The sequence below is a fragment of the Pelophylax lessonae genome (assembly GCF_965119305.1).
Source record: "Pelophylax lessonae genome assembly, chromosome: 12".
NCBI lineage: Eukaryota > Metazoa > Chordata > Amphibia > Anura > Ranidae > Pelophylax > Pelophylax lessonae.
The window spans coordinates 54,217,067-54,230,680 of record NC_138779.1 but is presented as its reverse complement, the minus strand read 5'-3'; the positions used below and the strand labels follow the sequence as shown (position 1 = coordinate 54,230,680).

The following is a 13,614-nucleotide window of genomic DNA, read 5'->3' as shown; positions in this document are numbered from 1 at the left end:
AAAAAATGTAAAAATCAAAATTTTTTTACATTTTTGGCCAATTTGTTTTCTGCTACCTATGTTTGGTAAAAAAAATCACAATAAGCGTATTTTGATTGGTTTGCGCAAAAGTTATTGCGTTTACTAACTAAGGTAAAGATTTCTGTCATTTTTGGCGTTTTTTTTTTAACGAGTAATGGCGGCGATCTGCGATTTTTTTTTGCGGGACTGCGACATTGCGGCGGACAGATCGGACGTTTGACTGACATTTTTGACACTTTTGGGGTTACCAGTTACATTACTGCAGTAATCAGTGCTATAAATATGCACTGTTACTGTAAAAATGACACTGGCAGGGAAGGGGTTAATTTTATCGGAGAGGGAGGGGTTAATGTATGCCTGGTGCTTACTAACGTGTGTGGGGGGAGGTGACTGAGTGACACAGGGACAGATCACAGGTTCAGCTATGCTGAATCCTGCAATCTGACCCTGCCTGTTACTTAGGAGATCCGCCCGCTTGTGTTTACACAAGCAGGCGGATCTCCACACTCGATTCCCCGACGATCGGGGAAGAGCAGCGGCGATCACCGCTGCTCCTCCCCTGGCCCGACTCCCGCTGTGACTGAATACAGTGGGAGCGAGTCTCCGGGCACGCGCACCGCCGAGAAAGGGGAGTGTCTGGCGACGTAGGTCTACGTTGCCAAAACGATAACGAACCACTTTGCCGCAGTAGAGCTCTAGTGAGCAGTCGGCAAGTGGATAAAACAGTGGCGCATTGAGACGCATTGTAACCATTCCAATTTGCAAAAACAAAATATAGTATGTCTACATCTTTCCACATCTACACCAACACAATGCTTTAGTGTGAACAGGGCATATGGACCTACAAAAGTATTTGCTGTGTCCTTATGTTAAGCCTGTGTTGATCAACTTAAATCAATGTAGCTCAATGCTGCACTAGGTGTGAATGAGTCCCACCAGTTATATGATGGCGCTGTACCGTACTGGTGAAAAATGACTGGTGGTTATTTGTTTTTAAAAAATTGTAAAAAAAAAAAAAATGTTTTTGAATTATTTAATTTTCCCAAAAATTGTGACAACTTCAAAAAACTCGCTATGCCTCTTACTAAATACTTTGAACTGTCGTCTTTCCAAAAAGGGGTCATTTGGGGTTATTTGTACTGTCCGGGCAATTTTAAGATACATTCCATAGTATGTGGACTTTATTTTACTTGCAAAATGTTAAGCAGAAACTAAGAAAAACTTGTTTTTTAAAAAACATTTTCAGTCTTCTTTTGTTTATTTAGCAAAAAAAAAAAAAACAACCCAGTGCTGATTAGATACCACCAAAAGAAAACTCTATTTGTGTGAAAAGAAATTATACAAATTTTTCATATGGGTACAGTGTTGCATGACTTGGCAATTGTCATTCAAAGTGTGACAGCGCTGAAAATTGGAAATTGTCCTGGGCAGGAAGGGGGTGAAAGTACCAGGTATTGAAATGGTTAAAGCTGCCCAAATTTTTTTATTGTTAACTTGGAGAGGGATTATACACTCCATCAGGTTTTTATTGCTGTGTGCTTCTCCATTCATATTCACCCTCTCTATTTGTCCTGGTAACTGTTATCACCAATTCCCACCAGAGGGGGAAATCTTCCAATAGGCACACTAGTTCTGGTGACCTGGACAACTCTCTGACTCATCTACCAGTTCTGCTCCTGTGTCGTCACCCTAGAAAACGTACGTCGCCATCACATGATGGATCTTTTTTTTTTTTTTTTTTTTCCAAACGTTTTATTGAATAATAAAAATACAATACAGCAAAAATGACAACCATATGCAAGTAAATATACATATACAGTATATATCAAAACAATTGAGTTCCCCACCCACAGTTGCAGACATAAAAAGGCCAAAAAGACCCAGGACCAACGTAAGGCGTCGCAAGCTCAAAGCTATGCGCAACGGTCCAGGAGCATCTGTCAAATCTGGCATAGAATGTGTAACCTGTAATGATATACCAAACCCCGAGAGGGGAAGGTTCAGATCCAGAATCCCCATATCCAACAATGTGAGGGGGTACAGAAAACCAGTAACAAACCCGTACAGCTTAGGAACACAAAAGAAAAGGAGAACCACTGTGAGGTACTCTAAGCCAAAAGGGTCATGACCTTGCACATGAGCGCGCTCCGGGCCCAACCGGCCCAGGCACAGCAACGGTAGGGAGGGGGGAATCAAAAAGAGGGAGAAAATAAAAGAAAGAACAAAAAATGGTCATCAGGAAGGGCTGAGGAAAGGTGCGAGCCGCGTGGACCAGCCAGACAGGTCAGAGCACCTAAAGGAGGTCGGGGGCAGGGAGGAAGAAGGAGGGAGGCAGGGCAGGGAGGGGGAAGGGGAAGGCGGGGAAAGGAAGGGGGAGACAGGAGAAAGAGAGGAGAGAAAAAAAAAAAAAAAAGGGGAGGGGAGCTAATGCCAATTCGTATGTAATGATAGCCAACAATAATAGAAACATTGGGAAAGAGGGTGTCGATTCGGAAAACCAATGTACCATCTAAGTAGCCCCAAAATATGATACCAAACCAAGGTGTATCACCAAAGAAATAACCAAAGAAATAAGCGTAGCTTAAGCGTTAAGTGTAGCAAATTCCGGTGTGGTTGTGAAGTGAGCCCAGCATGCCCATTTCTTGTGATGTTTAGTGGGGGTGTCATTGGCAACATGGATGAGCTCCTCCATCTCCGCGATAACAGCAATTCTACGCAGCCACTGTTTAATCGTAGGTGCCTGCATTGAATTCCACAGAACAGGAACGCATTGGCGCGCCGCGTTGATCATCTGGACAGTAAGCGATTTTGTGTAGGAAGCATGTGAGGAGGGGGAGTGGTGCAGTAGGAATTGAGCCGGTGAGAAGTCCAGATCATCCGTAGTCACCTGTTTGATGATTCGGTGGACCTCCGCCCAAAAGGCCGTCAATCGAGGGCAAGACCACAGAATATGGAGGAGAGAGCCAGTGTCCGCCAGACACCTCCAGCAAGTGGAGGGTATGGAAGGTGTAATCTTGTGAAGGAGCGTCGGGGTGCGGTACCACCGGGAAACAATTTTATAACCGTTTTCTTGGGTCGTAACGTTCCGCGAACATTTATGGTTTTTCAAGAAGATCTGCTCCCATTCGTCTTCAGAGAACGAACAGGCCAGTTCCCTCTCCCAGGCAGCACAGCGGGTCCGAACAAGCTGACCCGTGTCCTCAAACAGGAGAGAGTGCGTGACAGAGATAAGCCTACGGAGGGGGCCTTCCTGCTGACAGAGCCCGTCAAACGTGGTCGGGGAATCCCGACAGGGGAACTTTCTAATGAATGTTCGCACATAGTGGGCCAGCAAAAGATAGGACCAAGGTGGAACAAGGGGTTTCTTTGCTTTCTGAGCAATAGAAGAGGCCGAAAAGACCTCCTCTCCGTCGCTGACATGGTGAATGCGCAGTCGTGCCTGCGGCCAGTGGTCAAGTAAGTAATGTTGGTGCATGCCGGGGGGAAAGTCAGGATTGAGTTTGAGCGGGGTCATCGGACCCTGAGCCCTCGAAACACCATGCGTTTTGCATGTTGTCCGGAAAGATAGGAGAGTAGGGCCGATCAAAGGGTGAAGCCGAAGAGAGGGTGGCAAGTGAGTGGGACTCAACCACGGGGACGTAGCCAAATCAAGTGTAGTGAAGCCACCTTCCAGGGACACCCAGTCCTTATACGGCTCATGAACGTTCCAATCAATGATTCTAGATAAGTGACACGCCATGTGATAATTCCGAGCGTCAGGAAGACCAATACCTCCCTTGTGTTTGGGCAAGCAGAGGAGGTTGTAATGTATACGGGGATGTTTATTATTCCATAAGAACGCGGACACAAGACGTTTATAGTCCCCAAAGAAGGACCGCGGAATTGCCACGGGAACTGTTTGGAGAACATATAGCAGCCTGGGTAGAGCATTCATTTTTAAGACCGCAGCTCGCCCAAACCAAGATAGAGGCAAACGAGTCCAAGCGAGGAGATCCTGTTTAATTCTGGAGAGAATCGGGGGAAAGTTCCGAAGGAACAAATTACGCAGATCAGCCGGAATCTGTATGCCCAAATATGTCAAGGAGTCTTGCTTCCAAACAAAGCGGAAGTTGGTCTTGCACATTTGCACCTCTTGGGGGGATAAGGAGACATTCAGTGCAAAAGATTTGGCAAAATTGATTTTCATGTTAGACAAAGAGGAAAATTGACGAAACTCCCGCATGACCGAAGGCAGAGTAGTAACAGGTTCAGTCAAAAACAGCAAGAGATCGTCTGCGTAAGCGGCCACCTTGTATTCCTTGGAAGCAGACTTGACCCCGCGAATAGATGGATTACTTCTAATACTGTTCAAGAAAGGTTCCAATGTCATAACGAAAAGTAGGGGGGACAAAGGGCACCCCTGTCTAGTTCCATTGCGGACAGGGAAGGCATTTGACAGGGTGTCGTTTACCCGGACCCGGGCACTCGGATTAGCATAGAGAGACATAAGGAAGCACAACATGCGCGGGCCCAACCCCCAAGCGCGAAGGGCAGCCTCCATATAGTCCCACGACACCCTGTCAAACGCCTTCTCGGCATCCAGGGAAAGGAGGAACCCCCTCTGCCGAGACATTGAAAGGACGTGGTGAAGGTTAATAGCTTTAATGGTGTTATCCCTGGCCTCCCGGCCAGGGATAAAGCCAACTTGATCAAGATGTATCCCTTTAGAGAGGAGAGGAAGCAACCTGTTAGCCATGATTCGAGCAAAGATTTTTATATCCACGTTCAACAACGAAATCGGTCTATAATTGGACGGAGCGGTCGAGTCCTTCCCCTCCTTCGGGATAACAACTATGTGCGCTTCAAGCATACATGGGGACAGGGGCTGATCAGCCGAAAGAGAATTAAACGCCGCCAGAAATGGGGTGGATAGAACATCGGCAAAAGATTTATAGTAAGCCGCAGACAGGCCATCCGGGCCCGGACTCCTGTTTGGCTTAAGCTGCTTGAGTGCCGACGTCCATTCAAGAAGGGTGATGGGGGTGTCAAGAGAAGCCCTGGAATCCGACGAAATCCCCTGAGTCAGATTCCTGGAGAGGAAGTCGTCGAGAGCACGCACTCTCGATTCAGGGGTAGAGGAGGGAGATTTCTCACGTGGTAAGTTATATAGCTGACAATAGAACCTCTCAAATGCGCCAGCTATATCCCTATTGTTAGAGATACGCGAGCCAGAATCCGAGCGAAGGTGGTGGACGACCGTTTTGGCTTTCCGGGCATGCAAGGCTCTCGCAAGGAGGCGGCCACTCTTATTGCCATGCTCATAAAAGAGCTTCTGGGAAAGCAAAAAGCTCCTGCGTGTCCTCCTGTCTAACTCCAACTGAAGCTTTTCTCTAGTGTCCATGAGAGTGTCATGCGTGGCCTGAGCCAGCGTCTTCTTGTGAGCCCTCTCCAGGGCAGAGATTTGAGACAAGTACTCAGAGATGGTCGCCTCCCTCTGCTTCCGCAGCGCAGAGGCTAGCGCCAAGAGTTTACCTCGGACCACACACTTGTGTGCAGCCCACTGAGTGACCAGAGACGTATCGGGAGTCGAATTACAGCGAAAGTAATCCACTAGGCAGGAGCGGATTTCGGACAGTCGGGTAGGGTCCGTCAGCAGGGAGGCGTCCAGCCTCCAGATTCTGTCCCGTGGGACAGAGATAGGCAGAGACAGTGTCATCGTAATCGGGTTATGATCGGAGATAATAGAGGGTTCAATTGTAGCATCCACAAGATAAATCAAATCCTTTTGGGATAGAAAGATATAATCTATCCTGGAATACTTCCGGTGCAGCGGGGAGAAAAAAGTAAAATCTTTATCACGTGCATGCATAGTGCGCCAAGAATCGTGCAGGGACAATTCCTGAAGGCCCAATTTAATTTGTTTCAGAGCCTTGTAGGGAAGGCAAGAGGAACCTGTGGAAGTGTCCAACAGAGGGTCCAAAGGGACATTGAAATCACCCCCAAAAATGAGAGTGCCCTTCTGGAAGGGAATCAGTTCAGCAACCACAGCACGGAAAAAAGAAACTTGGGAGCAATTCGGACTATAAACATTCACCAGAGTGAGAGGCTGGTCACGAATAGATCCAGTCAGAAAGAGGTAGCGACCCAAGGGGTCCGCTAAAGAGGCCGAGATGGTGAAAGGAACAGACTTGGCAATCAGAATCGAAACCCCCTTAGTCTTAGAGTCAGCCGACGTAGCATGAAAAACGGTAGGATAATACTTGTTGTGGCAGCGGGGAATAGCATCAGAGCGAAAGTGCGTCTCCTGAAGAAAGACCACGTCCGCTCTGAGTCTGCGCATGTGCGTCAGAACCGTTGACCGCTTCTGTGGGGTGTTAAGACCCTTAGCGTTAAAGGAAACTATTTTCAGTGTTTGGGCGTCGGGGCCCAACGAAGGGGCACGTGGCATGTTAGCAACTGGCAGGAGCCAAAACCCTAGGGAAGAAGAAAAAAAAAAAAAAGAGGGGGGGGGGGAGAAGAGAGTGGAAAGAGAAAGGGCTAAGAGGTAAGGGAGGGGAACAAGCAGGGAGGGGGGGGAGCAGATAGGGGACAAAAACCGAGGGTGTAAGTAGACCTGCTACCTTACCCAACTAGGGAAGGGAGGGGAGAAAAAATATCGGATCAAGTTCGGGAGAGGTAAATCACCTCAGCCGTTGGCGAGTGTGGAAGGTAGAGTATCCAAAAATGGGAGTCAGCACCAGGCACCTGGAAGGCCCTGAAAGCTGAAAAAAGAGCCCTATAAACGCAAGGAAACCAGGGGAGCAGTTCTGGCATACAAGCCTAAATACAGGGGCATACAGCCCAGTCCCATAAGGAAAGGGCGAGGGGGCAGCCCGAAATATAGGAGTACAGAGGTAGAGAACGGAGGAGGGGGTAGAACACAGCAAAATATGCAACAGTCTGGACAAATTTGGCCAAAACAAAAAAAAAACAAAAAAAAAAACAAAAAACAACATAACCCAACCCAAAGTAACCGTGAGCCGTGTATCAGTGTCTAGACAAAAGGGGATGGGGGAAGGGAAGGAGAAACCCATGGAGTACCTAATGTCACCCTAAAACAAGGGAGAGAGAAGCCTGTGCCCCAACCTTAAAGCATAACACCTGTAGAGATAAGACCATTAGTGTGCATGAAAATCACAACATCACAAAATTGTTTCCCACCAAGGAGCCAGTAAGGCACTTCCACAGAGCTAGTCTGCACTCAGGCAATTCCCAGGCGGTGGAAACATCAACACCGCCAAGGGAACGGCAGGAGGACAGAGGGTTAAGAGACATAGTGGAACATGAAAAGGTAACAACAGAATAGGCCCAGTTCGAGACCCCCAGACTCCCCCCTCCCCACCAACATCCCCCACCCCACCCCCCCAACCCCACCAGAAGATCTCGATCACCACAGAACAGTGCCACCCAAAAGACTGTCAAATAGGGGTCATACACCGAGGGAGCCAGCCGGCATGGCAATGCAAGACACAGCCCGCAGCCCTCAGTGCACGACACCGCAATGACAGTGAAAAAGCAAATCCTTCCGGAGCAAACATGACCAGCATCACACCCAGGGAAAGTCAGCGATATCAGCAGCCAGTATCATCCGAGAGGGCCGCTGTATGAGCAGAGGCATGCTGAAAGATGTGGTGCTAGTGGCCCAGGGCGAAACTCCAAGTCCAAAAAAGCAGGAGGCTGCGGGGCAAGCAAAGTCAGAAGGCAAGTACAAATCCCAGGAGGTGACTGCATAGGGTATCGTGCAAAACAGTATATACCTAATCCCTCTAAGCACAGCACAGGGAACGGTGACAGAGTCTGGCAGAGGAGGGGGGGGGGGGGCCATCGCCACAGTACCGACATGTAACGTCTGTCGAAGATAAAGCAGGGCGGGGGGGGAGGACGAACGCCCCAGGGAGCAGTGAGTCCATGGAAGAGACCAACAGGGGTACAGCTCAGCATAGCGTTCAGGAGGGGGGGGGGGATTAAGTGGACGGGGGGCCCCGTCGATCAAAGCGGCTTCTCAGTGTCCAGGCTATGGAAAGGGCAGTCACAGTGCGTAGGTGATAGAAACATACATTAGGCAGCCAGGCTACGGCCGGAGAAACGTAGGAGAATCCAGGGCAACGGACACAGGGGACATCAGGTACTCACACCAAGACGCCGCACAGATCACGGCGTGTATCGTGCTCGGCGGTGGTCAGGGGAAGACATCGGACTGCCATTGCGGTGTGGGCCAGCTCCCTCAGCCGGAGGAGAGGAAGGCGGGTGAGCTCTGCGTCTGCCGACGCCGAAGTGGAAGTTGCCTGCAGGATGCACTCCCTCCATCGGAGCATCACGGTGAAGTGGCGAGAGACGAAATTCACTGTACCAATCCGGTAAGTGGACGTAGGGGATGTCCAGCGTGGAGCAAAAGTGTTCCAGGTCCTCCGGGACCCGAAGCAGAGCGGTGCGACCCTGAGAGGTGGCCGAGAGCCCGAAGGGAAACTTCCAGCGGTAGACGATGGCTCTAGAGCGGAGCTCCTCCAGCAGGGGGCGCAGTTCTCTCCGTCGCTGCAAAGTGATGTTAGAGAGGTCTTGGAACATCTTAATTTCGGCGCCATTATATGTAAGATGTTGCCGGACTCTGGCATTCCTTAGAACGTCTTCCTTCACCTGGAAGTTCGCCAGGCAGCAGACCACGTCTCTAGGTGGATCATTGTCCCTGCCCCGAGGGCGTAAGGCACGGTGGATCCGCTCCAGGACGACTGGCGTTTCAGGGGGTCTCCCCAGCAGATCGTTGCATATGGCCGCCACAGCTTGTGGAAGGTTCTGGTGTTCTACACTCTCCGGGACACCCCGAACCCGCAAGTTCTTTCGCCGACCCCTATTATCCAGGTCCTCCACGTGGCGATTCAAATCCCGCAAGAGTACTGCGTGGGATTCCGTGACCTGCTGAACATGACACAGTGAGGCATCATGGCGGACAGTTGTAGATTCCACCTCATCCACACGCATGGCCATGGCCTGAAAGTCACTCCGGAGGTCCGCAATGGCCGCAGAGAAGGTGGCTTTAATGTCCATTTTGATATCCGTGGCCACCATCTGCAGGTCAGCAAACGACAGGGAAGCCACTGGTCTGGGAGCGCTCGCTTCAGGCGGTGAGGCATCAACACTCGGGGGGGCCCTACTCGGCGAGCGGGAACGAGGTAGGCTGGAGGGAGAGGTAGTAGGCCGCTGAGGATCCCTGTTCTGGGTGCAGAAGATTTCGGGTATATTCCGGCTGGGCTGGGACTCCGGTTCCCGCGAGGACCGGGATCGGATAGCCGAAGAGCTCCGTGACGTACTCCCCATGGTTAGGTAGCGGGTAAGGGGTGATTTCGGGCAGCAAAGAGAAAAGATCGGGCCGTGAGGTGCAGGAGCTCGGAGCTAAGCAGCCATCTTGGATCGGGACCAAGCCACACCCCTCATGGATCTTTACCATTCTTTAACATAAGTCCAAACATTTAGGCTCCTTTCACACTTGTGTGACTTGTCCTGCAATTTGGAACTGCAAAGTCGCATGACAAGTTGTACTTAATTATTTCCGATGAATACCATTCATATCTGTATGACTTCAAGTCGCAACAACTTCAAAGTAGTCCCTGCACTACTTTGGGCCGATTTTAATGCGTTTTGAGATCCATAGACATAGGCATTGCTTCAAGTCCAATCAAAATCGCTGTAAAATCACGGCAAAAAAAATTGCGGTAAAATCGTGCTACTTTTAGGTCGCATAAAGTGTGAAAGGTGCCTTATTGAAGTGGTCAATTCACAGTCAGTGCAACGTTTCAAGGCCATGCAGGACTCATTCATCAAACATGTGACTATACTTAGTATAAAGTGAGATTCTGCCCCTTCTGCCTCTTCTGCCCCCCAACCCTTGTCCCAGCTCTAGCTGGAGTGCATGTAGATAGGAAGTGGCTGCAAAAAAGCTGCTGGGGATACGCAAAAAAAAAAGAATGAATCTTTTTTATTTCCCCATGAGGAAGTTACGAGGTGCATGATGAAACGCGTTGGTTGAGCTGTGTGACATCATCACACAATATCCGGAAACCAGCTGTAGAGATGTTTTTATGATTGATGTGATGCCAAGGATGCCTCTTAGGGGGCAATGTAATATTAAAGTGGAAAATTACTCCCAGTGTACAGAACATTTGTGCACTTTATTTGTGACTGTAATTCCATTGGTTTTATTGGGTTTGTGGCAATAAAAACTTTATATGATGATGGTTTTTCATTCTCACTGAGCAATACAGATTAGGAACGAGTTGTGCTGATTTTCTTTGGAAGAGGAAAGTTGGTGATACATCTGGAGAGTCCAATGGATGTTTGAAGTCCAAATAAAGGGCAAGGCGCACTTTTACCTATGTATATTATAGGTCAATATTTAAAGGTGAGCAGGTGATTGGTGACAGAGCAATTTGAGGTGGCATTTGGTTCAGAAACTATGCAGACTTGGTTTTTTAGCACTATTTTTATAATATAAATGCATGTTTTTTTTTACAAACGCATATATATTGGGAAGGGGTTAACAATTTGCAAAATGTTATAACAGAGACTAGGAACATTCTTTTTAAAAGACATTTTCAGTTTTTTTTAGGTTATTTAGCAAAAATACAAAACCCAGCGCTGATTAAATACCACCAAAAGAAAGCTCTATTTGTGTGATAAAAATTATAACAATTTAATTTGGGTACAGTGTTGCATGACTCCGCAATTGTCATTCAAAATGGCTGCGATATTTTTATTTATTATTTTTTACTAGAAATGGTGGTGATCAGCGACTTATAGCGGGACTGCGACATTGCGGCAAACATTCTGGCACTAACTGACACTTTTTGAGAACCAGTAATACTAATACAAATTCAAATTAGCTTTATTGGCAGGACCAAATACATTTTAGCATTGCCAAAGCAGTTGAGTTTGTGATGGGGGGGAATGGGTAATATAAAGGGGAATGGGGGGTGAGTCTATGAAAAGGATTTTTAAGTCCTCAGTTTTTCATGTCCCTCTCAGTCTGTGACATGCTGTCACATATTGTGCAGCTATTCTCACCATTGGCTCCTCTTCTCCCAGTAGGATTTGAAGTTTCCTCTTCTCCCAGTAGGATTTGGAGTTTCCTCTTCTCTTCTATAGAATTGAAGTGTGGGATGAAAGTCTCTGGAAGTGAGTGTCCCTCACTGATGAGTACTTAGGGCACTGTAGCAGGAAGTGGTCCTCGTCCTCCAGGACCCCCTGGTCACACTGCTACACTGATCAGTGCTACAAAATATGCACTGTCACCGTACTAATGACACTGGCTGGGAAGGAGTTAACAATTTGCAAAATTTGGGTACAGTGTTGCATGACTGCACAGTGACACCTAAACAGTGTTCAATGCTAAAAATATGCTCTGTCATTGTGCTAATGACACTGGCTGGGAAGGCGTTAAACATCAGGGACGATTAAAGGGTTATCTGTGTGCCTAGCCAGTGTTTGTGTTTACTATGTGTGCTGCTTTTTCTAGGGGAAGAGTTGGGATTTATTCCCTGCTTTGCATTGACACAAAGTTCATTCCTTCCCTCCTGTCAGAACAGTGATCTGCCTTTTTTACAGATTGCAGTTCTGTAACTTTTCCTCGTGATCGGTGGGTGTCGGCAGGACATCGTGCCCGTGGTACCCGTGGATCGGCTCCCGCTGTGTGTAATCACAGTGGAAACGTACCACCGGCTACACGGAAATGATGCGGCAATACACATTACTGAGTGCGTTTTAGCATGCTTTGCCACAATTCACAAGTGCGACTAGAAAAGAAACAAAGAAACCGCGCTCTTATATTATAAAACGCATATCACCATAGTGAATAAAAAAAATCTTTAAATAAATACATCTTCATTTAAATTATAGAAAATACATAAAAATTGCGAAGTCCATATTCATAGCTCCCAACTGTCCCTGATTTCGAGGAACTGTCCCTGATTTGGAACAAAGTCCCTCTGTTCCTCTTTCCTCCTCATTTGTCCCTCATTTTGGTCTGATCTATGTAGTGGTATATAAAATGCACTATTTACCTTTCAAAAAGTGTTTCCCAGTGCTAAACCTTTCATCCAACTTCTAAATTACTGCATTTGTAAATGTCAAAAGCCAATATAAAGGAATAATATTGTATTAAAAAAAAAAAACACTTGTAGATTTAACTAAGCTTTATTTTGTATAATTTTCCTTTAAGGGGGCGTGGCAGGGGGTGTGTTTTATGCCTACATACATTTGATTATAGGTGTCCCTCATTCCCATTTCAAAAAGTTGGGAGGTATGCATTAGTGATCGACCAATATAGTTTTTTTAGTGCAGATACCGATACCAATATTTTGGTCATCGGATATCGGTATCAGCTGATATTGGCCGATATTTTCGGACATTTAAAAATATTTTATTTTTTTATTTTTCACAGATACTCTTGTGTAGGGATCTGGGGGGTCTAAAAGACCCCAAACCCCTCCTCTGCACTTAAAAGCATTCAAAACACCAAGTTCGGCTGTTAGGAATGCTCGCATTTTTTGGAATTTGCCGCCGAGTACCTGGAAGTGATGTCATGACATCACTTCGGGGTTTTTTACACGGAGACCCGATCAGAGCCAAATGCCGCTTTGATCGGGTCTTCTCTTCGGCAGGCCGTGCAGGTAGGATGCCCGGGTCTCCCGGTGGGACAGGAGACCCGGGCGAGCCGCGGAAGGTGACGGGGGGGGGTAATAACAGCTGAGCGGCTTATCAGCCGCATTGTTTGTCATTACAAGTCGGCTATGGACGCCGGTACCGAGGTGATTCCTCTAACTGCTGGCATCACTCCGGTACATGCACTTTCATGAAATATCGGCAATATCGGTAACCTCCGGGGCCGATTCCGATATATCGTTGAAAGTGCATATCGGCCCCCGATATATCGGCATTGCCGATAATTGGTCGATCCCTAGTATGCATATCTGATTGTACACATGAATAACGTCCTCAGTGAGTATAGGACAGGTTCCTCTCCACCTGCATACAGACGCACTACCTGTATACTGTACACTCATGAATAACGTCCTCAGTGAGTATAGGACAGGTTCCTCTCCACCTGCATACAGACGCACTACCTGTATACTGTACACTCACCAGACTTAATTGATCCCTATTACAAGGAGTCAAATTGCGCATATATGAAAATCAAAGATGTCATATATGTGGTCACAGGAATGCATTCAAACCAATTCTGTTATCCATACAATATGTATATAAATAGCGTTATTTACGTGTGGGATCGTATATGGACTTTACAATGTTTATGTGTATTCTATAATTTAAATGAACATATATTTATTTGTTTTTTCGCTATGGTGATATGTATTTTATGATATAAGAGCGCGGTTCCTTTGTTTCTTTTCTCGGTATAGGTGTTTTTTTACAATTTACAACACGCAGCTCATTATTGTAGTTCATTTGTTTTTTGGTTATTGATTTTCACGGGTTTAGGATCTATTGGGTTCCTATATTTCCTTTACAAGTGTAACTAGGCCCCTAAAGGTGACAGCTGGTTTAGTAATGAAGAAAACCTCTGCC

General features: G+C 47.1%; 1 protein-coding gene across 1 annotated transcript in view; it reads right to left on the bottom strand.

Moving 5' to 3' along the window:
• The window catches only part of ROBO4 (roundabout guidance receptor 4), a 187,424-nt gene that overhangs the window by 156,372 nt on the left and 17,438 nt on the right, over positions 1-13,614 (bottom strand). The window lies entirely within an intron of this gene.